Source organism: Scyliorhinus canicula, chromosome 17 (genome assembly GCF_902713615.1).
Source record: "Scyliorhinus canicula chromosome 17, sScyCan1.1, whole genome shotgun sequence".
NCBI classification, from domain to species: domain Eukaryota; kingdom Metazoa; phylum Chordata; class Chondrichthyes; order Carcharhiniformes; family Scyliorhinidae; genus Scyliorhinus; species Scyliorhinus canicula.
The window spans coordinates 115,132,057-115,159,559 of record NC_052162.1 but is presented as its reverse complement, the minus strand read 5'-3'; the positions used below and the strand labels follow the sequence as shown (position 1 = coordinate 115,159,559).

The window sequence follows — 27,503 nt, the reverse complement described above, 5'->3', positions numbered from 1 at the left end:
TTTTAAAGGGTAACTTTCACTTTCTAACTTTGTATTGTTTATAGTGTCAGCCGTGGCTCAGTGGGCAGTTCTCGCACCTATGAACCTGAAGATTATGGGTTCAAGTCCCAGTCCTCCTCGCAGCACTGAGGGAGTGCTGCACTGTCAGAACAGCCTTCTTTCAAATAAGATGTTAAACTGAGGCCCTGTCTGTCCCTATCAAGTGGATGTTAAAGATCCCACAGCCATTATTTTGAAGAAGAGCAGGGGAGTTACCCTAGTGTCCTGGTCAATATTTATCCCTCAGTCGACATCACTAAAAACAGATCATCTGATCATTATCACATTGCTGTGTGTAAACTGATTGCCGCATTTCCTACGTTACAAAAGTGATGACACTTCAAAAGTACTTAATTGGCTGTGAAGCACTTTGGGATGCCCTGTGGTTGTGAAAGGTGCGATAGAAATGCAAGGTTTTCAATTGAAGATACTGATCTTGTAATTGAGAATGTAATTGATTTCAGCTACCTCCAACTTACATAGAACATAGAACAGTACAGCACAGAACAGGCCCTTCGGCCCTCGATGTTGTGCCGAGCCACAATCACCCTACTCAAACCCACGTATCCACCCTGTACCCGTAACCCAACAACCCCCCCCCCCCCCCTCTTAACCTTACATTTTAGGACACTACGGGCAATTTAGCATGGCCAATCCACCTAACCAGCACATCTTTGGACTGTGGGAGGAAACAGGAGGAGCACCCGGAGGAAACCCACACACATGGGGAGGACGTGCAGACTCCACACAGACAGTGACCCAGCCGGGAATCGAACCTGGGACCCTGGAGCTGTGAAGCATTTATGCTAACCACCATGCTACCGTGCTGCCCATAGGAATCCATTTAATAAATTCATTTTAGGTTGGACAGCACTTGAATCAATTAAGACAAAGGCAGAATCCTCTGGATAGTAAATTCAAAAATAGGTTTATGAAAAGAAAAAGGTTTACTGAACTTTAAGGCATTGACTTTTCCAACTTCATGCGGGTGATCAGTCTGTGGAAGCGTAACCCTCTCTGGCTCCATCTTTGACAGTAATTCTTGTGGAATTCAGCCTCGGGAGTCTGGCTCCTTCTTTGACAATAATTTCCTTGGAACTCGGCCTCAGGAGTCTTCAGTACTTGGCCAGCAAGGAAGACGTTCAGAACCTCTACTTTTATCCCCAAAGTGACCATTACCTCATAACATGACAATTGGTCAATTTGGTCACCAGATTAATTGAATTGGATCCCCAATTACTGACACCACCTTCTCTCATTAACTTAGGCAGGAACACAATAGAACTGTTTCATACTATCCTTTTATCTGCTTTGAAAGAATCCCTTATTTTACAACATCAAATGATGAGTTTAATCTGACCTTGAAGGTCTCTCTTGCCAGTACATTTATCTTCATTACACAGCCCTTTTTAAAAAATGTATAAATTTAGACTACCCAACTAGTTTTCTCCAATTAAGGGCAATTTTGCGTGGCCAATCCACCTATCCTGCACAATATTTTTGGACTATGGAGGTGTGACCCACGCAGACATGGGTAGAATGTGTAAATTCCACATGGACAGTGACCCTGGGCCGGGATCTAACCCGGGTTCTCGGCGCCGTGAGGCAGCAGTGCTAACCACTGCACCACCATGCAGCACAAAACATTCTTTACATATACAGCAATTAAGCTTTTTAATTAATTTAGAGTACCCAATTAATTTTTTTCCAATAAAGGGGCAATTTAGCGTGGCCAATCCACCTACCCTGCACATCTTAGGGTTGTGGGAGCGAAACCCACACGAACATGGGGAAAATGTGCAAACTGCACACGGACAGTGACCCAGAGCTGGGATTGAACCTAGGACCTCGGCACCATGAGGCAGCAGTGCTAACCACTGTGCCACTCTGCTGCCCTGCTTTTACATTTTTACAGCAAATAAAAATCAGTCTTTTACAAGAACTACTGATTCATTATTGATTCATTCATTGTAACTGAATTAAGGATCAATCATCTGTTACTGATTGGTGGCTAAATAAAACAGTAATCTGTTTTATCCATGGTAAACTGGTTCAAAAAGACAGTTTTGGAAAGACAATAGCTTTACTTCTTACTCATCTTGATTGGATTCAATAAACAGCCTTGTTGAGCCAGACATTGGCACAATTTAATGTTCTCTTTCTTGTCAAAATTATTGAAGAATTTATTTGTTTCAACAATTAATGCTTGTTAAGTAATGGGTTAAGAGACATTGCAATTAGTTGTCTCATTTATGTTAAGTGTTCAATGATTGTCTCATTTATGTTAAGTGTTCAATGATTGACACTGATATGTAAAGGGGCTTCAGGTGGACTCTGGAGCTTGCGATGATCTGTAGAGTTCTGTGCAGAGTGAGTTTGAACCATTAAAGGTGTGCTGGTGGAAAAGGAGCTGAACTGTTGCCTCTTCGTACCACAGCATCTAGTACATTTTACAATGCTCAATCAGCAGCGTCGCAGCATTCACGTTTATACAGTATTAATTTCTGAAATAAAGATCTCGTCATATGTTAGAGCTTAACATGGCTTCTCTAGAAACCAACTATTTTCTAATACACCCGATCGGTAAAAGATAGCTATTTAGCGTAAATATTAAGCCCCAGTTTTAAATACCCATTTTCAATTAAGGATTTCAACACTTGTAACCTCAGGTCATCTCAAAACATATAGCTTCAACAGAACAGAGACACAATACAGCATGACACAGCATAATTCCATTATAGATTAAAACAGCACTTTTACTGAGCTCCATTGTTCTGACAAATACATTTGCAAGACAGTGTGACATTAAAACACAAGCTATACCAGATATCATTCCAAGGACAGGGCAGGCACCACAGCAACATTAAGGCACTAATGTCCACAATGTGGAAAATAGCGAAGTCAGCAGAAGTCTAGTTTAAACTGGTTGTGATAATAGCACAGAATCACATTCCATAACATACACAAGTATTCAGATATGAAACATTTAAAGCTAATGTTGCACATTGAAGATTGACAGCTAACCGTCAAATCAAACTAATTTGATTCTAACCTAAACCAATTGGGCTTACACAGGGATGTAGATAGATGGCTAAAGACTGATATGATTTTGTATAACCGTGAGGGTCCATACGGCCATCTTTATTCATTAATCATCTATACTTTAATCTAAACTATTCGCTGTCTCTATATTTTCCCTTTTCCACTCTAACTCTTGAAGTAAATGCAAGCTGTTTTGCCGTAAGCAAGAAACCATTTCTATATTATTTGAAAGTTAAATTGTGTGCCAGTTGCTTCTCTTTAAGTCCTTTTTGCCAGCTGGACTTATTAGGAAATAAGATTTAAGTGATTCTCAATTGTAAACAAATAGAAGCAATAAACAATTCTTGTTTGCACCTGAGAAGGTTTAACTCAAATTTCTACTGACTTTTAGTGTTGCAAGTGCCACTAAATCCATATGGTAGATCTCTGCAGCTGGCATAGTTTGGCAAAAGGGGGTAGCCAGCCAGGAAGAAATCAGAAGACTGAAGAAAGACCAGAAGGACGGAAGACCCAAAGAAAAACGGCTAGATTGCGGTAAGAAATATATTTTTCACCCATTAAAAGTCTTAAAGCCACCTCAAGCAGTGCTTCGATCCCTAGAAAGGACCTTTTTACAGACTGTTAATTCAATCGGGTGCTGGTCGTTGAAACTAAAATAAAACGGGACTGAAAGAATAGTCTCGCTCGTGTACACAGATACACAAACATAGTTGGCGACCAAAAAATTGGATGTAAGGCTGAGTTTATGGCGGACATGACTCCTAAAATAGATTCAGGACCTTCAAATGGTAGAGAACTACTTCCCACAAAGTCCAAGGGAGGTCGCGCTGTACCGGATGTCTCTATTGACGATATATTTGGTGATCTTAGCTCTTTGATTTGTAGATAATTTGGACTGTCTGAAGTTGCAAGAAAGATTGAATCAAAATATGATATTCCCAAAGGACAGTGGTCCCTTGATAATATCAAGACGGCAGGGGGAAAACCACACGCTTAAATAGAGGAAACCGTATGAAATGGTCTTTTGCAGCAATGGCACAGCTCCAAAAACATCAAGAGACAATCGCAAAAACTAAATTCAATCATGACCTTAAGTTCACTAAAGACCAACTAGCAACAGTTGTTGGAGAATTACGAGATGCAAAATCTAAACTTGAACAATGTGATCAGATTAAAACATTATTGGAAAATGAAACTTTTAAAGTTCAACCACAATCATTTCAAATTGATGAACTCCAAAAGAAAGATACTGACTCAGAATCCAAACTTCAACAGTTAATATCAGAAAATGATGGTCTGAAAAGTCAAAATTGCCAGTTACTTGAGGAAAAATGTATTTTGGAAAGTGACATGGACACCATGAAATGTCATAACAAATTACTGACAGACAAATTAACAGCTCAAAAGCCTTCAAATCTGTCTTTAATAAATCAGCTGAACTCTCCAAAGCAAACAGCGCCACCAACGGGAAGAGTTGAAATGATTTTAACTAAGGCCCAAGATATACCAGTGATATCTAAACCAAATCCTACATTATTGCAAGCTGCTACTGACATGAAAACAATGAATACACTGATCGAAGTTCCACAGGGGGAGTCTGGCAAAATGAACAATCTGCCAAGGACACTTTTACCCCAGAACGAACCGTTTTCTTACTCTGAAACCGACCATGAAATGCTGCTGGCTCTGATCCGAAAGCCTCTCATGGCAGCTTTAATAGGCTGTGAGATTTTTAAACAAGAAAAACCTGTTCGGTTAAGCAACGAGCCTCATGGCAAACAAAGTGTAATACAAATTAACCCATTAAGCACCAAACAGCTTGGAGTTGAAGTGATGAAGAAAAAAGCCTGGGTTTTAAACCATTTAAAAGATCTATCAAAAACCCATTTTGTCACTGGTTTAAAACCAGAAGTGCCTGCAGCTTTAAACTTGATCCTACCCAGACCTCAGTCCGAAACCGCCTCTCCTCCTCCGTTACCGACAAATCTGTCCAGAAGAGATATGAAATTCATTTCTCGTGTTGAAGACGGCCATTTTGCGAGTTTCAGATTTCACGATTACAAACTGGTCTCCTCCGATGAAGGCCTGCCTCCTGGCTACAGGGATATGCCCCAAGTCACGTATCGCTAAAAGTTGCCAAGAACTGTTAATTTGGGAAAACTGTCATTATTTTGAATGTTGCTTTATTAATTTTAAGAAATTAACAAATCTTGCCAGCTGTGTTTCCTTCAACAGAATCGACAAATTTATCTACAGAAAACCAAGTTCATTGAGCACAAGATTGGTTCAGTCATATATTCAATGGGTTGTTGTGTTTGATATTTTAAAATAAATGTTTTAAATTAGCTTGAAAATTAAAACTTCAGACAATGTGGAAGCTGTTTTAAGGAAATTAACTCTGATTAAAAGCAAATCCATGGGGAGAACACATCGTTCTAAGACACTTGAACACGGGAATTTGGCAGCAATCCAACTTTTACTCCCAGTCCATTTGAGTGACATATATAAAAAACAATTAAAGATGCAAATGGCATCATTCCAAGTTACCCACCCACTATACACCCATTTTTGTTTCTGCAGGAACATTAACCCTTTCAACAAGCTTTTGTGCATAATCCAGAAGATGTCAAAGACTTGACAACTCACATTGAATACAAAGTGAAAAAATTTCTTTTTTTAATAAACGTTTTATTGAGGTATTTCTTTGGCATTTCAACAACAAAATCAACAATATACATAACAAGAAAAATATAAACATAGTGCAAATTCCACCTTCCTCTCCCACAGGTCTTGCTATTACTTACCCCCCTAACCTACGCGAACCTAACCCCCTCCCTCCGCTGACGATTAGTTCTCTGCGAGGAAATCGATGAATGTTTGCCACCTCCGGGCGAACACCAGCAGAGACCCTCTCATGGCGAACTTAATTTTCTCCAGGCAGAGAAAGCCAACCATGTCTGAAAGCCAGGTCTCTGATTTTGGGGGATTTGAGTCCCTCCATGCCAACAATATCTGCTTCCGGGCTACCAGGGAAGCAAAGGCCAGAACATCCGCCTCTCTCTCCTCCTGGATTCCCGGATCCTGCGACACCCCAAAAATCACCACCTCTGTACTCATTGCCACCCTCATATTTAATACTGTGGACATGGCATCTGCAAACCCCTGCCAAAATCCCCTCAGTTTAGACATGCCCAGAACATATGGACATGATTCGCTGGCCCCCCGGCGCATTTCGCACACCTGTCCTCCACCCCATCCAGGCCACTGTCATGTGAGCCCGATGAACAACCTTCAATTGGATAAGGCCAAGCCTGGCACATGTTGCAGTACAATTGACCCTTCCTAATGCGTCCACCCAGAGGCCCTCCTCTATCTCACCCCCCAGCTCCTCCTCCCACTTTTGCTTCAGCTCCTCGGTTTGCATCTCCTCCGAACCCATAAGCTCTTTATATGTGTCTGAGACGCTCCCCTCCCCTATCCATCCTCTAGAGACCACCCTATCCTGAATCCACCTTAGTGGCAGGAGTGGGAAGGTTGGTACCTGCTTCCGCAAAAAGTCCCGTACCTGTAAATATCGGAAGTCATTTCCCCCAATGCAAACTTCTCCTCCACCGCCCTCATACTCGGGAAGCTACCTTCCAAGAACAAGTCCCCCGTCCTCTCAATCCCCTCTCTCCGCCAAATTCAGAACCCCCCATCCGTCCACCCTGGGGAAAACCGATTGTTGTCGCAGATTGGGGACCACACCGATGCCCCCTCTGCTCCCACATGTCTCCTCCACTGCCCCCAGACTCTCAGAGCCGCCACCACCACTGGCCTGATGGAGTACCGCGCCGGCGGGAACGGAAGGGCGCCGTTACTAGCGCCCCCAGACTTGTGCCCTTAAATGAAGCCGCCTCCATGCGCACCCACACAGGCTCACCCCCACCACCCACCTCCTCACCATGGATAGTTTAGCCACCCAGTTGTAATTGCTGAAATTCGGCAGCCCCAGCCCACCATCCCCCCGACTCCGCTCGAGCATTGCCCTCTTCACTCGCGGGGGCTTGCCCTCCCACACAAAGCCCACGATAATCTTAATGATCCGCTTAAAAAAGGACCGCGGGATGAAGATGGGGAGGCACTGGAAAACAAAAAGGAACCTCGGGAGGACCATCATTTTTACCGACCACCCTACCCACCAGAGACAACGTGAGCGTGTCCCATCTCCGGAAATCCTCCTTCATCCGGTCCACCAACCGTGCCAGGTTCAATTTGTGTAGCCTGTCCCAATCCCTCGCCACTTGAATACCCAAGTACCTAAAACTGTCCCCTACCACTCTAAATGGGAGTTCCCCCAGTCGCCTACCTGACCTCCTGCCTGAACCACAAACAACTCGCTCTTCCCCATATTAAGCTTGTACCCCGAAAACAGGCCGAATTCCCCTAAGATTCCCATAATTTCCTCCATCCCCTCCATTGGGTCTGAGACATACAGCAGTAGGTCATCCGCATACAGCGAGACTCTGTGCTCCACCCCCCCCCCCCCCCCCACCCCCCGATCAGCCCCTTCCAGCCGCTTGAGGCCCTCTGAGCAATTGCCAGCAGTTCTATCGCCAGCGCAAACAGCAGTGGGGAGAGGGGACATCCCGGTCTCGTCCCCCGGTGCAGCCTGAAATATTCTGAAGTCATCCTGTTTGTCAATACACTAGCTACCAGAGCCCGGTACAGCAACCTAACCCAGACAACAAAGCCCCTTTCAAACCCGAACTGCTCCAGCACCTCCCATAAGTAATCCCACTCGACCCGGTCGAAGGCTTTTTCCGCGTCCATCGCAACCACCGCTTTAACTTCCCTACCTTCTGGGACTTGAGGGAGGGAACGGGAGTGTCCGTAGGAAACCGACACAGACTCAGGGGAACATGCAGACTCCGCACAGACAGTAACCCAAGCGGGAAGCGAACCCTGTTGAACAGGGCTGGTTTCAGCAGACATTGTGTCCCAGGAGCAGGTAGGGTTTGTACTGCTGGGGTAGAGATTGTGAGGGGTTTGATGGGGGTGTCTGGGGCATAACTTTGGGAGTTGGGGTGATTGCAGAGGGTTAAAGACAGATCGGTGACAGAGATGGGAAGGTGGTGGGGATGTGTGGTGGTGATCATCAAAAAGGGGTCAGTGATTGAGAAAGGAGGGTCAGTGATCATGTAGGTAGGGGTGGTCATACCATGGGAGCTTCCTGCTAAGGAGGTTCTGTTGCGGCAGGGGCCCAGTCACAAGGTGAGAGAAACAGGTTATCTGGGGGTTTGGGAGAAAGCACTCCGGCTCCTCAAGGCCCATGAGGTGTACTGGAAGGGCAAAGCAGTCCTCGCCTACTTTTAGCTGGTGGCTTTTCAAGGCCCAATAAACTTATTTGGCCAAGTTTAAATTTTAAATGGAGCCAGAATATGAGTCTGCAGCCTCATTAATAAATAAAAATGAGTAACTCACCTCCTAGAACAGATTGGTTAACTTTTACAGAGTTAAAGAGTCATAATCGCACAGCAAGAAGTTATTCAGCCCATCAAATCCTTGCTGGGTCTTTGTGGAACAATCCAATAAGTCCCAATGTTCCCTTAAATACTGATCCAAAATCCTGTTGAAGTTATTTGTTGTTTCCACTTCTGCCGCATTGCTGAGCAGAGAGTTCCAGGTCATTATGACTCGTTGTGAAAAAAAAGGTTCTTCCTCACATCCAACCCGCCGATAGATTTTGCCTTAAGGGCAGAATTTTGCTGTCCAAAACGTGGTGAGAACAGAGGATGCATCTATTAAAACCGAAAATGGGTATATTTGAGGTGGTTTGGTTTGGGTTTGAGATATTTTAAATTTCCACATCCCACTCAACCCAGACCCATCCATTTGTTTTTTTTTAGATAAAATTTGCCTCAAAAGATTTGATTGCCATTTGTCTGCTGTGGCTGACCTTAACTTCTTTTTCACAATAGCATTGCTAATAGCGCCTTCTGCAATGGTAGTTGTTATTGCAATTAAACATCAAATCAAACACAGGACATAAATAAGTTTAAAACTTTGAGTTAACTGACCTGCCCAAAAAGCTTGATAAACTCTTATTCAATCCATCTTTAGCCTGATACATCAATATCTGCAGCACATTGTCCATTTTGCACAATTAGATGGACAATCTCCAACTTTTGTGACCTACTTTGGGAGCACATCATTGAAGATGTATAGCTCTTGAGCAATCATAGAAAAGTTAAGGTTGTAATGATTACACAAGACATGGACATCAGACTCAATGACTGTCTTTTCATTTCTTGACAGACATATATTAGGGTACAAACTTTCAAGTTAGGTCACAATATACAAAATCTGATAAGATCGAGCTTGTTTGTTGACTTCCCCGACTTAAATGCTCTCTTTTCCATGCATTTGTGAATCTTTGCTGTCGGTGTCTTCATCAGCCTGCATTGGTTCCTCATTGTTGGATCCAATAAGATTATGGGCAACTCCCTGAGACTGACAAGAAGCATTGCTGTTGTGATCACAGTTATATGCTAGTGCAGCTTCTTGCTTGACAACATTGCTAAGAGCTCAAAGTTATGCCAGTAAGACTCAAACTGCTACAAATGTTGCTGCTGCTGGTTGTAAAACTGAAAATGACAACACTTTGAGTTTGTCACATCTGAATGCTTGGAGATTTTCAATGGGTTATCATCGTTTTTAATTTGGTTTTAAAAGGCACTTGCCGAATGGTTTTTCCAAAACCATTTATCACAAGGAGGTAAATTTCATATGCTCTTTCAAATTTTGGTTAAACATGCTGAGCACTGATATTTGAGTCGTGTTTCGCCGGGTTGTTAATGAGGTCAGGGATTTTAAATAGCCGGGTGTCAAACATTGGGGAGGTTTGATGCTCTTGTTGTCCCACACCTGCATAAAACCCATTTGCAAGTAACCATGTTTCTCATCCATGATGTTTGGCTGTTGGGTACAAGGGAATGGTTCCGGGGATGACATAGCCTTGGACCTCAACGTGCCAGGTCAAGGGCTAGCTCTGAAACTGGTGATGCTCTGCCCGATGGTACAATATCTAACTTTCCGGCACATGTTATGTCATTCTGGGGGAGGGTAGAGTTGAGTGGCCAGATGTGTATTCTCTGGGGAATGCCGACCACAGTTGTTCCTATTTACTGATGTGTAAGGGTTGTCTTCTGGGTGGCCAGAAGGGCAATAAACAACTACTAATGGCTCTTGCATGTTGAAACCAGACAGAAGAGACTGTGTCATGCTGGAGCCCAGGACCCAATAAGCAGCAGTCTAAACACTCACGACTTTTAGTATAACTCAGACATCTGACACCAAGAGTTCTATAGAGATATCCTGAAGTAACTGTACGCTTCATTGTAGATCAGTTCTGTAAACTACACAAATATAGGCAATGGACTCATGCACCACCCACAAGATCCAGCAGGTTGTCTGTCACATAATCTAATGACTTTGGGAAACATTATTTGCACTCTGCAGCTGAGCAAAGGTGCCAGTCCAGGCTCCTACTTATTCTCTGCCACCACCACCATCTAGTTCTCTCATTCATGTTCCGTGCAAAGCCCAGTGCATCATCCTCAAACTGACTTTGGGGATGGATGTAAATCCGCTGGTGATAGAGAAGGAGTGAATGATACAGGGTGCTGTGAGGTGCGATCATTAATTTTGGGGTTCACTGTAATAGCTTAAAAAGAGGAAGACATGTTTGCATGATAACTGCAACAAAACACTTTCAAACTAATGCTCCATAGCTAATGACATGGCAATAGGAGTGTGTGTGTGTGTGTGTGTGACATGGCAATGGGTGTGTGTGTGTGTTACATGGCAATGGGAGTGTGTGTGTGACATGGCAATGGGAGTGTGTGTGTGACATGGCAATGGGAGTGTGTGTGTGACATGGCAATGTGAGTGTGTGTGTGACATGGCAATGGGAGTGTGTGTGTGACATGGCAATGGGTGTGTGTGTGTGACATGGCAATGGGAGTGTGTGTGTGTGTGTGACATGGCAATGGGGGTGTGTGTGTGACATGGCAATGGGAGTGTGTGTGTGTGTGACATGGCAATGGGGGTGTGTGTGTGACATGGCAATGGGAGTGTGTGTGTGACATGGCAATGGGAGTGAGTGTGTGTGTGACATGGCAATGGGAGTGTGTGTGTGACATGGCAATAGGAGTGTGTGTGTGTGTGACATGGCAATAGGAGTGTGTGTGTGTGTGTGTGTGACATGGCAATGGGAGTGTGTGTGTGTGTGTACTTGTGTGTCTCTGATACACCAGGAAGGAGGCCATTCGGCCCATTGTGCCTGGGCAGGCTCCTTGAAAGACCGACTCATGTCCGACTGCCCTGATCCTTCCCAACAGTCATTTCTTTCCAACACAAGTATTTATCCAATTCCCCCCTCCTGAGATTTATTATTAAATCTGCTTCCACCACTCTTTCAGCCAATCCAGATCCATTTTTCCTTCATGTCACCTCTGATTCTTTTCCCAAACACCTTCAGACGGGATAGTGAGTGGAACAAGGAGAACAGGAATAGGATGATTCTGACCAGCAACGTGGGAAAGACGTTAAGCTTCACCCTGGCCGACTGCCTCTATTGATTTCAGGTGCAAGTCAAAGGGGAAGTTTGTCAGAATGGGGAGGGGGGAGACTGAAGGAAGGTGGGGAAACCACAAGAGAGGAGAGGGGAGGTAAAATAAAAGAAGAACACAGCTGATCCAAAGGGGGGAGGAAGGAGGGGGGGGGGGGGGTGGACAACGGGGAAGGGGGAGGAACTATAGACCGATCCAGAGGGCAGCAAAATGTACATCGGGTCAGTTACACGAAGGACAAAATAAACCTCTCTGTAAAATAAAGTAAATTAGCACGGGAAATAAAAATGTGATGAGTATACAACTCTTTATAAATATGAGAAATGCCAATAAAAAGATTTTTTTTTAAAAGAATGGATTCAGACAGGGTTGTTTTCAGGCTTACCTTTTTTCATCCTGCAATGCATATCTTTTGTGGAATCTGAGTCATAAAGCTGAGGTATTGGATATTTGAGAAGCACAGAAGAATGAGATGCAAAATATCCACCCTACACATCAGCCCGGATTGCGATGGAATACTCTCCACTTGCCTGGATGAGTGCTGCTCCAACAACACTCAAAAAGCTTGACACCATCTAGGACAAAGTAGTCCACTTGATTGGCACTTCATTCACCACCTTGAATATTCACTCCCTCTACAATCGACATACAGTTGGAGCAGTGTGTGCCACATACAAGATGCACTGCAGCAACTCGGCCAGGTTTCTTCAACAGCATCTTCCAAACCCCCAACCTCTGCCACTTGGAAGGAAAAGGGCAGTAAATGCATGGGGGCACCACTGCCTGCAAGTTCCCCTCCAAGCCACACACCATCCTGACTTGGAACTATATCGCAAGACATCCCTCATCACAATGCAGAGAATCTTATTGTCTGATGTTGCATTCCAGGTGTTTTTCACATCCAACAAACTCTTTCTTCCTCAGCAACCATATGCTGCTTTGTCCATTACCTCTTGTGGGAGGGTTTTTACAGTCCCAAAATAGGGAACCCTCCTTGACGATCTTTTTACAAAAACACCTCTAATTCATCATCAGACAATGAAGGTGCTCTGCATTGTGATGAGGTATGTCTAGTTCTAATCCCGCCAAGAGATAGGAAATCCCCTTAAATACTAACTACAGTCTTTAAAAGCTGTAACAGTCAATTATTTCCTGTACCAGTGATCTCGACTAACAGTATGCTGTACATAATTAACATTGGAAGGGATTGGAAGGCCAATGGTGGGCAGCCTCGGCCACCGCAAAACACCCGCGGGGGGAGCAGAAAATCCCACCCACTGTGTCCATAGCTGGAAAATATAGATAGACACTGACCACTCAGTCCCGAGTTACTGACCATGATCCGATCATGGCCTCTGCCACCTCCGCCGAGGCCCGGTTGACATCTGTGGGTGACAACCTCCTTCCCACTTCTGGGAACAGCGTGCCCCACCTCTCCTCCATGGCATCCAGTAAAAGCTCGAGCTCTGTATCCTTGAATCTCGGGGCCTGCTTTGGAATTGCACTAGTGCCACGTGGTCTGAGTGCTGCCACATTAGCATGTCCTAAATGGCTCCGGCAGTCACGCCCCCATCAGGACCGGGGAACACCTCCCATTCAGTCCTGGTGTCTACACTTAGCCTCTCAAACAGAGAATTCTGCCCCTTGTTCTTTGCTTCCTGACTTGATTCTCTAAATTGGGGAATTGTGGTCCCTGTGACATCACACTGTCGGGTATGATGCTATTGTGACAGAGTTCCGTGTTGTCACGGTACCCACCATGTTTGTTTACGTCATCCCGCATCACCCATTTCCATAGTTGCCCAGTTTAACTCGCTGTTGACAGAATCTTTCCCATTGATTTGGTGTTCTACCTGCCAATTGCTCAGACAGAAAACGATTGCTAAGCGTGAACATTATACCCAGGCACTCAGAACAATGATCGTGACTACGTGGATTATATATTGTTGGGCAAATGGTAAAATACATGGAGCAGTTCGCTCCGTTTCTGTCGCAAAAATTGATGAAGTGAATACTGTCGAAATTGAAGAAATTATCCCCGGTGGAGATCAGGCACAATATGTCAACGGTAAAAATACCTCAGCTGCTGTTGTGTCTGCAGAGGAGATCGAAGTTGGAACCGAACGAGGAGCTTTCGATAGCTGGGGATCCAGGTAGCTAGGAGCTGGGGGATCCAGCATAAGCTCAATTTGACACGATTGGTGGAACAGATAGAGGAGGATTTCAAGAGATGGGATTTGTTGCCGCTCTCCCTGGCGGGTAGGGTGCAGTCGGTCAAGATGACGGTCTTCCCGAGGCTCCTGTTTGTGTTCCAGTGCCTGCCCATCCTAATCCCCAAGGCTTTTTATAAATGGGTAAGCAGGAGCATCATGGGATTCGTATGGGCGAATAAGACTCCGAGGGTGAAGACGGCGTTTTTGGGGCGTAGCAGAGACAGAGGGGGGCTGACGCTGCCGAATCTATGTGGCTATTATTGGGCAGCTGATTTGGGGATGATCCGTAAGTGGGTGATGGAGGGGGAGAGGGCGTCGTGGAAGAGGCTAGAGGTGGTGTCTTGTGTGGGTACGAGTCTGGGGGCACTGGTGACTGCACCGTTGCTGCTCCAGCCGGCAAGGTACACCACGAGTCCGGTGGTGGTGGCATCTCTGAAGATCAGGGAGCAGTGGAGGCGACATAGGGGCAAGGCGAGGGCCTCGGTCTGGTCCCCGATATGAGGGAACCACAGGTTTGTCCCGGGTAGGATGGATGGGGGATTTCTGAGCTGGTATCGGGCAGGGATTTTAAAAATGGGGGACCTATACATCGATGGGCCTTTGTGCAGCCTAGGGGCGCTAGAGGAGAAATTTGGGTTACTTCCCAGGAATGCATTTAGGTACATGCAAGTGAGGGCGTTTGTGAGCCAGCAGGTGAGGGTACTTCCACTGCTCCCAGCACGAAGGATTCAGGACAGGGTGATTTCGGGCGTATGGGTTGGAGAAGGCAAGGTCTCAGCGACCTATAAGGAACTTCAGGAAGTGGAGGAGGCCTCGGTGGAGGAATTAAAGGGCAAGTGGGAGGAGGAGCTCGGGGAGGAGCTGGATGAGGATCTGTGGGCTGATGCCCTGAGTCAGGTTAATTCGTCCTCCTCTTGTGCCAGGCTCAGCCTAATACAGTTCAAAGTTGTTCATAGGGTGCATATGACGGGGGCGAGGATGAGTAGGTTTTTTGGGGTGGAGGACAGGTGTGTGAGGTGCTCGGGGAGCCCAGCAAATCACACCCATACACTCTGGACGTGCCCGGCGCTGGAGGTGTTCTGGAGGGGCTTTGCGAGGACTATGTCCAAAGTGGTGAACACCCGGGTCAAGCCGATCTGGGGAATAGCATTATTCGGGGTATGGGACGAGCCGGGAGTGCAGGAGCCGAAAGAGGCCGGTGTTCTGGCCTTTGTGTCCCAGGTAGCCCGGCGGAGGATCCTACTAATGTGGAGGGATGCGAAGCCCCCAAGCTTGGAAGCTTGGATTAATGATATGGCTGGGTTCATCAAGCTGGAAAGGATAAAGTTTGCCTTGCGACGGTCTGTTCAGGGGTTCTTCAGACGGTGGCAACCGTTCCTAGACTTTCTAGCGGAACGTTTGGTGTAGGTCAACAGTAGCTGCATCCGGGGGGGGGGGGGGGGGGGGGGGGGGCTTTTGTTTAGGTTAGAGTGGAGCGTTTTCCTTGCTGGTGTCTTTATTTGTTAAATGGTGGTTATTGTATTTTGTTGGAAATACCATGTATAATTTTTGCTTGTTTTGTGCTTTACCTCTTTTTCTGTTTGGAGTGTTTGGTTGAAAATCGTTGAAAATTTGAATAAATATATTTGAAAAAAAAACTCTGGGTACGATCTACCAGCTGTGTTGCGCCCGAACAGGAGCACCGTGCAGCCGGTAGATGTAGCTTCCCCCAGGCTTCCAGGCAGGTGATACACCTCATTAGATCTAACACGGTCTCGCACAGCGTCACGATCAGGATCTCACCCACAATGGGTGGGATTGAGCCTCGAACACTTAACTGGGTTTAAAACCCAGGATCTATCGGCTCCTGGCATCTACCAGCCTCACCAGGGAAACCCCAGCCAGGTGCCGTTCAGTACTGGTCCACACAGACATGGGAAGCCCTGAGAAAGGGGGGGGTCATCATTGACCCCATAGCCCATGGGGAGTTGTGGGATAACGCCATGTGTGTGAGGAGTGAGATTGCTCGTGGGTGGGGGAGCCTCAAGCTGACTTATAGAAATTGGGGCACCCTTTCCAAATGGTGGGCCGATCTGTGAGAAGCCAGTCAGGCCGGCGACTTCAACTCCCCAGTGATGAAGATGATTCTCAGTGTGGGCTTGACCGGGGAGAATTCCCCAGGGCCCAGAAAAGTGACAAAATGTGGTTAAATTGCGGCGGAGAACTTGCCGACAGAGTCAGGGAGAAATTCACAACAAACCTGCCACAAATAACACTTTGAAACAGGGGCTGTTTAGCACAGGGCTAAATCGCTGGCTTTGAAAACAGACCAAGCAGGCCAGCAGCACGGTTCGATTCCTGTAACAGCCTCCCCCAACAGGCGCTGGAATGTGGCGACTAGGGGCTTTTCAGAGTAACTTCATTTTGAAGCCTACTCGTGACAATAAGCGATTTTCATTTCATTCATTTCATTTCATGCCCTCTCCTTCTCTTTCCACAGATGCTGCCGGACCTGCTCAATTTTTCCAGTTCTTTCTGTATCTATGTTAAATTTGTCTGTGGTGGCGGAACACTATTTACTGTCAAGGATAAAATAAATGTCCTTCCTCAGCCTTTGTGGATCATTTCAGTGGAAATGTGTTCTCCCAGGCTCAAAGAGCAACAGCCCACTGGAAGCAAAGTCTTGAGACCGGCCAGTCCAGCAGAAAGAAACCCTCCAACCCTCCCACTTCACCAAGTGTCAGAATGAACATGGTTCAGTCCTGGATGTGATTAACAGCAGCAACTGTAGCAGAATCCAACTCCTTCAATGACTTGAGAACTCGTTGGTGTCTCAGCAGGCTGGATAACTGAGTGAATCCCTTTCCACACTGAGAGCAGGTGAATGGCATCTCTCCGGTGTGAACTCGGTTCAGCACACTGGCTAAATCACTGGCTTTTAAAGCAGACCAAGGCAGGCCAGCAGCACAGTTCAATTCCCGTACCAACCTCCTGAACAGGCGCCGGAATGTGGCGAGTAGGGGCTTTTCACAGTAACCACAGTGACAATAGGTGATTTTCATTTCAGTGTAGATGATGTTCTAAACCTCTGTGTGCAGAGAGCAGCTGAATGGTCTCTCCCCAGTGTGAACTCGCTGGTATCTCAGCAGTTGGGATGAATGACTGAATCCCTTACCACACAGAGGGCAGGTCAATGGCTTCTCACCTGTGTGAACCCACTGATGTCTCAGCAGGATGGATGGCTAAGTGAATCCCCTCCCACACACACTGCAGGTGAACGGCCTCTCCCCGGAGTGAACTCTCTGGTGTGTCAGCAGGTTGGTTAATTGAGAGAATCTCTTCCCTCACAGAGCAGGTGAACGGTCTCTCCCCAGAGCGAACTCGCTGGTGTGTCAGCAGTTGGGGTGAATGACTGAATCCCTAACCACACTCAGAACAGATAGAACATAGATACGGGCAATTTAGCATGGCCAATCCACCTAACCCACACATCTTTGGACTGTGGGAGGAAACCGGAGCACCCGAAGGAAACCCACGCACACACGGGGAGGACGTGCAGACTCCGCACAGACAGTGACCCAAGCCGGAATCGAACCTGGGACCCTGGAGCTGTGAAGCATTTATGCTAACCACCATGCTACCGTGCTGCCCAAATGAATGTTCTCTCCCCAGTGTGAACACGTCGATGTGTTTCCAGCACCGATGGGGAGCAGAATCCCTTCCCACAGTCCCCACATTTCCACGGTTTCTTCATGGTGGCTCTCCAGGTTCGATGATCAGCTGAGTTATCCACACTGAACGTGAGTACGGTTTCTCCCCGCTGTGAATAGTGTGATGTGTTTTCAGGCTGTGTAACTGGTTAAAGCTCTTTCCACAGTCAGTGAACTGGAACACTCTCACTCAGATGCCTGGGTCATGGAAGATTTTTCAGCTCAGACTGATGTTTAAAGCCTTTTGAAGAAGACAGAACAGTAAAATTATTTTTCCTTCTTGATTGAAAGGCCGATGATAATCATGTCCTGATGAATCAAGTGACTGTCAGATCTTCATCTGAGATTTAATTTGAGATTTCTGTCTGCAAATCCTCACTTTCTGATGTCCTGTAAAATGAGTTTACAAAAGTCATCACTGTCAGCACAGTATAGAAATTAAGAACAGACAATTCTAGTTTCTCTGGAATATTCAGTCCTCTTTCATTCCTCAAAAACTGCAAATCTCCATCCCACACACTCACCCTCCATTCTCACACTGCTGTATCTAATATTCACCCTCACAATTCTCCTGAAAGTCTTTCTGCAGCTATGATAGCACAGTGGTTAGCACAGTTGCTTCACAGCTCCAGGGTCCCAGGTTTGATTCCTGGCTTGGGTCACTGTCTATGCGGAGTCTGCACATTCTTCCCGTGTCTGCGTAGGTTTCCTCCAGGTGCTCCGGTTTCCTACCACAGTCCAAAGAAGTGCAGGTTAGGTGGATTGGCCATGTTAAATTGGCCTTAGTGTTCAAAAAGGTTGGGTGGGGTTACTGGGTTACAGGGAGGGTGGAGGTGCGGGCTTGGGTAGGGTGCTCTTTCCAAGGACTGGTGCAGACTCAATGGGCTGAATTGCCTCCTTCTGCACTGTAAATTCTATGATTCTATGATATGTCTATATTACTGGACTAAAATTTTGGGTAATGTACAGAACTGTATGATTTTATTAGATATTTAGAGATGTTTGTGTGGTGGTGGTGGGGGGGGGGGTGTGGCGGTGGTGGGGGGAGGTGGAGGGGGTGGTGGGGGGAGGGGGTGGTGGGGGGAGGGGGGGTTCAAGACTGCATGGGGTTGCTTCAAGGAAGAACTTTATTTTGGAGGAAGAGCTCTCGAACCTCCTGCCTCTGAAGTTGGTGGTAGCAGAGATGATTAAGAATTTTAAAATGAAATTAAATGGGTACATGAAGGAAATAAACTTTCAGGGGAACAGGGACTGGTTGTTTAGCTGTACAGAGTCGGAATGGACAAGCTATTAAATTGATTTGTTCTGTGCCATAATGGCTCTATGTCTGGAAATATGTACATAGCTTTAGTATTATATTACAAGACTAGAAATATTAGTTAATATACCTTATTACAGAACCAAAAATAATACATCTAATCTGTACCATATAACAACACTGGGCATATCTCGCCCATATTAACTTACTGTCCCCTTAAATGTCAGCCATCTCCAGGGGAATCCAGCCCCTTATCTGTGAACATTAGGAAAGAGACCATCCTTTTAGCCAGACAAATAAATGTGGGGCTGATTTAGCACAGGGCCCAATCGCTGGCTTTGAAAGCAGACTGAGGCAGGCCAGCTGCTCGGTTCAATTCCTGTACCAGCCTCCCCGAACAGGTACTGGAATGTGGCGACATTACAGTAACTTCATTTGAAGCCTACTTGTGACAATAAGCGATTTCCATTTCATTTTTTCGTGTGTCAAGCTGAGGGACCAAAGGATATCAATGTCTTTAAGAGAGAGATGATGTGGAGATGCCGGCGTTGGACTGGGGTGAGCACAGTAAGAAGTCTTACAACACCAGGTTAAAGTCCAACAGGTTTGTTTCAAACACGAGCTTTCGGAGCACGGCTCCTTCTTCAGGTGAAGAAGGAGCCGTGCTCCGAAAGCTCGTGTTTGAAACAAACCTGTTGGACTTTAACCTGGTGTTGTAAGACTTCTTATTAAGAGAGAGAGAGAGACCTGGGCCAAGCTTTCCAGAGTCTGCACCCTCCCTGGATTCACTTCCTTTCCCTTCAGTTGAGGTCAGAATGAGACAATAAATGGAAAGGGAAGAAAAGAAAGTGTTTTACTTACAGAGGTTGAAAACAGGAGGAAGGTTTAGTCTGTGTGAAGCTCAATTATCACTCACACAAAGCCCGCGCTCTGATTGGCTGGAGAACCAGAGTACCTCCCGTTCCCAAACTTTTTTTATTGGTCAACATCTCAGCAGGGAGGTCAGGGGGCGGGCTCTTTCCCGCATGTGCTCATCTACCCCCCTTCCCCTACCATTCCCCACCCATGGACATGCGCAGTCCCGGGCCGCCCGCCCGCGCGGCGGATAGAGCGGTTTCCCCAGCGTGGGGGAGCCTGGGAGCTACGGACGCCATTACTCATCCGGGGACCAGTCACCAAACCCATGGGATTGGGATGAAAAGTTGGGTGGGGAGCGCACTCACCCCACCCTGACACAAAGTACATGTCGGCAGTCACTGGATTTGATTGTGACGCCCCCCCCCTTAGCAAAATTTTTTTTAACTTCATGTGGAAACATTTAGGCACTGGGTGACATTGGGGAGAGCAATAGGTGAGAGTGAAACTGAACCCCAGAGTCAGCACCTTCAGGGAAGGAGAATTGGGTGGAAAGCAGGAGGAATGCAAGAGGGAGGATTGCGAGTGCGAGTGCACACCAATGCGAAGGCAAATGTACACCGAACGTGAGGGCACACTGAGCACGAAGCCATACCGGGCACGAGCGCACATCGAGCGCAAAGCCATACTGAGGGCGAGTACACACTGATTGTGGCAGATCAACATCATGCCGAGTGCGAGGGACACCGAATGTGAGGGCCCTGTTCACTATGTATTTGTTTATTCTGTAATTGGTTCCCTCATGTCACTGTGATGCTGCAGTTATCCATTTGTACAACTACACTGTCGTGTATTGTAGTGTATTGAAGCCTGTAGAATGGCACGGTGCTGTCTCTTGGTGATTTACGGTTATTGTGGTATGCGGACTGTTCATGGACCAGGTTTTGTCTGTTTCTTTGCAATGGTGAAATGACAGTGATTTTGCAGTATTTTACCTATTTACTGTTTTATGTTGGTGTTTTGTATTTTGTTTTTATGTATACGGAAGAATTATTGAACAATTCAAGATGTAAAACTTGTCTGCAGGTTGTGTTTCTCTGAGTTTCTGTTGTTTTGGCTGTAACTCTGTTTCCAGACCTGGTGTTTTGTATGGTGACTGCCTTTTTCTAACTTTGCAGCCAGAACCTATCCAAGGTTGTACATTCCTGCTACCGGTTTGATGAAGGGCAGCAGTAGCCTGCTGGAAGGGGTGGATTTTGGTTGGCATGCTGCCGGGCTGAAGGTGGAGGAGAGCTCAGTCTTGCAGTCTTTGAACTAGACGGGGTCGGGAGACCAGGTTTTGGTACTGTGGGAGAGGCCAGGCAGGGGCCCAATTGACTGTGTAATTCAGAGGTCTTATCAGGGTATCTCATAACCTACTGGTGACTCCTGTGTTTGTTTGTTTTTAATATATTTTATTACAAACATGGATCAACGCAGGTTACAGCAAATAAACACCCCGGGAAACATACTTCCCAGCAATCAACTATACAATGTGTACAGATTTCCCCCCATTTTCACCCACCCCCCCCCCACGCCCCACCCCACGACAAACAGCCCCTCACACATAGTCACAAACATCCCCCACCTTTCCTCAAAGCCCACTGAAGAGCCCCTTAACTCATACTTTATATTTTCTAACCACAGGAAGTCATACGGGTCACACAACCAAGCCGTCATCCCCAATGGCCCTGCCGACCACCACTTCAGCAAAATTTGCTGCCGTGCAATCAGAGAGGTGAACGCCACAACATCGACTTTCGACATCTGCATGAAACCCAAAATATTGCCACCAAAGGGTCCCGGTCCACCTCCTCCTCCACAATCTTGGCTAAGACCGCAAACTCTCCTGCCCAGAATCTTCCCAATTTTTTGCAATCACAAAACATGTACACCTAATTCGCTGGCCCCCACCCACACCTCTCACACTGATCTGCTACCCCCTGGAAGAAGCCACTCATTCTCGCCTGAGTCATATGCACCCTGTGCATCACCTTAAACTGTTCAGGCACAACCTTGCACAAGAGGGGGTCCCGTTTATCCTATGCAGTGCCTCATTCCATTCTCCCCAATTGATCTCCCCTCCCAACTCTGCTTCCCATTTCTCCTTGTTCTTCACCACCGACTCGCCTCTCTGCTCCCCCAGCCACTTGTATATATATCCCAAATTCTTCCCTCCACTTCCGCATCCTGAAGCAACAGCCGCACCAGTAGGGTGACCTGTGTTTGTGGCTGCTCCTTGTTTGGGGGCAATGCAGGGTGCTGATGTTTTTCTTTTGAACTGATGTTAGTCTCTGTGTAACTGGTGAGGAATTGTATGTTTGCTATCGTCTTATTGTTTTTTCCCCAGCAGCTGTGTGCTTACCAAATGTGGCCCCTGAAACAGGGGAGTTTGTGTGTGTTCAGCAAACGCGATAGTTTCACTTCGGTAAAAGATCAACCAAAATTGGGAACTATTCAAATTTTGATCAAAACCTAATTGCGAAAAACAATGTATTTAACAATTGAAATGAGTTCTTACTAATTACTGATAATGTCCGCCGGATGTTGCGTTGCAAGTTTCACAGGAGCCACAGTGAGAAGGTTGGTGGGTTTTGTAAGTTGGAAGTGACACATGAGCAGCTTGTTGGGCTGTTTCGTCTCACTGTCGATTTCATGATCCAGCAAACGGCAATCGGTGTTCTGATTGGCTGAAGATTTCTCTTATGTTCATTCTAAACATGGAAGTTTTTATATTTCTAATGAAAGCTCGGGCATGAATATAAAAGGTGAATGATATAGTGTCAGGCGGTATAGCTTTTGCGTGTCAGTTTCCCTGGTGGTCTAGTGGTTAGGATTCGGTGCTTTCACCGCCGTGGCCCGGGTTCGATTCCCGGTCAGGGAATGATACATTATTGTTGTCCACAAAACTGTTCAACGAAGCTGTATCGCAGTTTCACAGAAAGGAGCTCAGCTGGAATCAGTTAATTGACATTTGTTATTTCGCGTGAGAGCTGGCAAAGTTACAAGTGCACAGGTCAACAATAAACACAGAGGCAGGAAGAAATGGGCTGTGATTGGTGCAAAGGAAGAGAGATTGTGAAGCAGCAGAAATCTGGCCAGTGTTGAGCCAGCTTTTATTGCTCACACAAACAAAATTATCTCCCAGATCTGGTTCCAAATCTTGGGTGTGATGACAAGAAAACTTCTAACTGAAATTATTCAGTCCATTGAGGTCACAGGAGCTGAATAAAACAGAAGAAGCTCAAAGGCAGTTCCACTCTCTGAGGAATTGTGGAAATGTTGCTGGGAGGTTAAGTGAGCTGAATATAAGCTACCTGCATGTTTCTGAGCCTGTGCTCGGTGTATTGGGAGGTTTTCTCCTGGTTGGAGTGTCCCCGGGATGGGCAGTAACCAGCAGATTGAAGCTGCAGTCTCCACGTTCTGCTGGCAGCGAGTGAATGGAGAGTTTGGGTAAAATCCAGCTGCTTGCCCCTCTCTCACCCACTGTGGAGCCGGGCAAGAATTAATCTCATTCAAACCTCCTGGAAGTGTAAATTTCACAAGGCTGTGAGATGACGTATTGTGCTAATGTTTAACAACAAATTGGAACGAGGAAGCTTTGCCTCATAGTTACAGATGAGTACGTTTTAATGTTCTGCACAGTATGAAACAGGGGAGTTTGTGTGTGTTCAGCAAACGCAATAGTTTCACTTCGGTAAAAAATCAACCAAAATTGGGAACTATTCAAATTTTGATCAAAAAGTAATTGCGAAAAACAATGTATTTAACAAATGAAATGAGTTCTTATTGATTACTGATAATGTTCGCCGGATGTTGCGTTGTAAGTTTCACAGGAGCCACAGTGAGAAGGTTGGTGGGTTTTGTAAATTGGAAGTGACACATGAGCAGCTTGTTGGGCTGTTTCGTCTCACTGTCGATTTCATGTTCCAGCAAACGGCAATCGGTGTTGTGATTGGCTGAAGTTGTCACTTATGTTCATTCTAAACATGGAAGTTTGTATATTTCTAATGAAAACTCGGACATGAATATAAAAGGTGAATGATATAGTGTCAGGCGGTATAACTTTTGTGTGTCAGTTTCCCTGGTGGTTTAGTGGTTAGGATTCGGCGCTTTTACCGCCGTGGCCCGGGTTCGATTCCCGGTCAGGGAATGATAAATTATTGTTTTTTTAAAAATAATTTTTATTGAAAGAGTTTTTCCATACAGACATTTACCCCTACTAATTTTTAAATTATTTACAACACAATCCCTCTAGGCAAATATCCCTCCCTCGCCCGCCCTCTCGCGTGCACCATTCCTCCCCCCACCCCCCCCCCCAAGCAACAACTTAACAAACAAGGCAGCCTACAGTTTCAGACATGAGCAGCGAGCAGACTTGCCCGCGTTACAGTCGTGCATGTCCCCCCACGACCATTGTTCCCCCCCCCCCCCTCCCCCCACCCTCCCCCCCTCCCCTCCCCCCCCTCCCCCCCCCCTCCCCCCCCCCTCCCCCCCCCCCCCCCCGGGTTGCTGCTGCCACGACCCCGAACGCCTATCTCTGATCTAAAAAGTCAAGGAAAGGTTGCCACCGCCTGGAGAATCCCTGTACCGACCCTCTCAGGGCAAATTTGATCCTTTCTGGCTGAATATAGCTAGCCATATCGTTAATCCAAGTTTCAACGCTTGGAGGCCTCGCGTCCTTCCATTGAATTAATATCCTTCGTTGAGCCACTAGGGACGCAAAGGCCAGTATTCCGGCCTCCCTAGCCTCCTGTACCCCCGGTTCTACCCCGACCCCAAAGATCGCAAGCCCCCATCCTGGTTTGACCCTGGACCCCACCACCTTCGACACCGTCCTTGCCACCCCCTTCCAGAACCCTTCCAGCACCGGACATGCCCAGAACATATGCACATGGTTCGCTGGGCTTCCCAGACATCTGACACACCTGTCCTCACCCCCAAAGAACCGGCTCATCCTTGTCCCCGTCATGTGAGCTCTATGCAGCACCTTAAATTGAATGAGGCTCAGCCTCGCACACGAGGAGGAAGAATTGACCTTCTCCAGTGCATCCGCCCACGTCCCGTCTTCTATCTGCTCTCCCAGCTCCCCTTCCCACTTGGCTTTCAGCTCCTCCCCTGATGCTTCTTCCGCCTCCTGCATTATCTTGTAGATGTCCGATATCCTCCCCCCTCCGACCCAGACCCCCGAGAGCACCCTATCACTCGCCCCCTTACTGGGGAGCAGGGGGAACCCCTCCACCTGCCGCCTAGCAAATGCCTTCACTTGTAAATATCTGAACATGTTTCCCGGGGGGAGCTCAAACTTCTCCTCCAGCCCTCCCAGGCTCGCAAACCTCCCCTCTATAAACAGGTCCTTCAGCTGCCGTATGCCCACCCTGTACCAGCTCTGAAATCCCCCGTCGATGTTCCCCGGGATGAATCTATGGTTCCCTCTTATTGGCGCCACCAACAGACCTCCCATTTCCCCCCTGTGTTGCCTCCACTGCCCCCATATCTTGAGGGTGGCCGCCACCACCGGGCTCGTGGTGTACCTCATGGGGGGGAGCGGTCATGGTGCCGTTACTAGGGCCCCCAGGCTTGTGTTGCCACAGGACGCCCTCTCCATTCGTTTCCAAGCTGCCCCCTCCCCTTCCATCATCCACTTGCGCACCATCGACACATTTGCCGCCCAGTAATACCCCGAGAGATTGGGTAGTGCCAGCCCTCCACTGCCCCTACTCCGCTCCAAAAAGACCCTCCTCACCCTTGGGGTGCCGTGCGCCCACACGTAGCTCATGATGCTACTCGTCACCTTTTTGAAGAAGGCCCTAGGGAGGAAGATGGGCAAGCACTGAAATAAAAACAAGAACCTTGGGAGGACCGTCATTTTGATTGACTGCACCCTCCCCGCCAGCGACAGCGGTACCATGTCCCACCTCTTAAATTCCTCCTCCATCTGTTCCACCAGCCTGGAAAAGTTCAACTTGTGGAGGGTCCCCCAGTTCCTTGCCACCTGCACCCCTAAGTACCTAAAGCTCTTTCCTGCTCGCTTGAAGGGGAGTCTCCCAATTCCCTCTCCCTGGTCCCCCGGGTGTATCACAAAAACCTTGCTTTTGCCCAAATTTAGTTTGTACCCCGAAAAGTCCCCAAACTCTGCTAATAGTTCCATTATCTCCGGCATTCCCCCTTCTGGGTCTGCCACGTACAGCAGTAGATCATCCGCATACAGCGATACCCGATAGAACATAGAATATAGAACAGTACAGCACAGAACAGAACAGGCCCTTCGGCCCTCGATGTTGTGCCGAGCAATGATCACCCTACTTAAAACCACGTAACCCGTATACCCGTAACCCAACAATCCCCCCATTAACCTTACACTACGGGCAATTTAGCATGGCCAATCCACCTAACCCGCACATCTTTGAACTGTGGGAGGAAACCGGAGCAAACCCACGCACACACGGGGAGGACGTGCAGACTCCACACAGACAGTGACCCAGCCGGGAATCGAACCTGGGACCACTGGAGCTGTGAAGCATTGATGCTAACCACCATGCTACCGATGTTCCTCCCCTCCCCTAGTCAGTCCTCTCCACCCCCCTGAACCCCTCAGTGCCATCGCCAACAGTTCAATCGCCAGTGCGAAAAGTAAGGGGGATAGGGGACATCCCTGCCTGGTCCCTCGGTGGAGCCCGAAATACTCCGACCTCCTCCCGTTTGTCACTACACTCGCCGTCGGGGCCGAGTAGAGCAACTTCACCCACTTAATAAACCCTTCCCCAAACCCAAACCGTTCCAACGTCTCCCACAGGTACTCCCACTCCACCCTATCGAATGCCTTCTCCGCGTCCAGCGCTACCACTATCTCAGCCTCCCCCTCCACTGCCGGCATCATAATTACATTCAGCAATCTCCGCACGTTCGTGTTGAGCTGCCGCCCCTTCACGAACCCCGTCTGGTCCTCATGGATTACCCCTGGCACACAATCCTCTATTCTAGCTGCCAGGATCTTTGCCAGCAACTTGGCATCCACGTTCAGAAGCGAGATAGGCCTGTAGGACCCGCACTGCACGGGGTCTTTATCCCGCTTCAATATCAGGGAGATCAGAGCCTGCGACATTGTCGGGGGCAGAACCCCCCCCTCTCGCGCCTCATTAAAGGCTCGTACCAGTACCGGTCCCACCAAGTCCACATTTTTCTTATAGAATTCCACCGGGAACCCATCTGGCCCCGGCGCCTTCCCCGCCTGCATCTGACCTATTCCCTTGACTAGCTCCTCTAGCCCTATTGGCGCCCCCAGCCCTTCTACCAGCCCCTCCTGGACCCTTGGGAACCTCAATTTGTTTAGGAAGTCCTCCATTCCCCCTCTCCTCGTCGGCGGCTCAGACCGATACAACTCCTTGTAAAAATCCCTGAAGACCCCGTTCACTTCTTGCCCCTTCTGCACTACCTTCCCGCCCCTCTCCTTCACTCCCCCAATCTCCCTAGCCGCATCTCGTTTGCGAAGCTGGTGTGCCAGCATCCTGCTCGCCTTTTCCCCATACGCATAGACCGCGCCCTGCGCCCTTCTCCACTGCGTCTCTGCCTTCCTGGTGGTCAGCAGGTCGAACTTGGCCTGCAGGCTGCGCCGTTCTCCCAGCAGCCCCTCCTCTGGTGCCTCCGTATATCTCCTATCCACTTCCAATAGCTCCCCCACCAGCCTCTCCCCCTCCTGCCTCTCCTTTCTTTCTCTGTGTGCCCTTATGGAGATCAGCTCTCCCCTGATCACTGC

The 27,503-nt window shown here is 47.4% G+C and overlaps 2 non-coding genes and 1 pseudogene across 2 annotated transcripts; all 3 read left to right on the top strand.

The window, feature by feature from the left end:
• Positions 1–27,503, top strand: part of LOC119952147 — a 104,081-nt pseudogene that overhangs the window by 59,978 nt on the left and 16,600 nt on the right.
• On the top strand, positions 22,560–22,631 carry trnae-uuc. Its single transcript has one exon. It is a non-coding gene; the product is annotated as a tRNA-Glu (tRNA).
• On the top strand, positions 23,829–23,900 carry trnak-uuu. Its single transcript has one exon. It is a non-coding gene; the product is annotated as a tRNA-Lys (tRNA).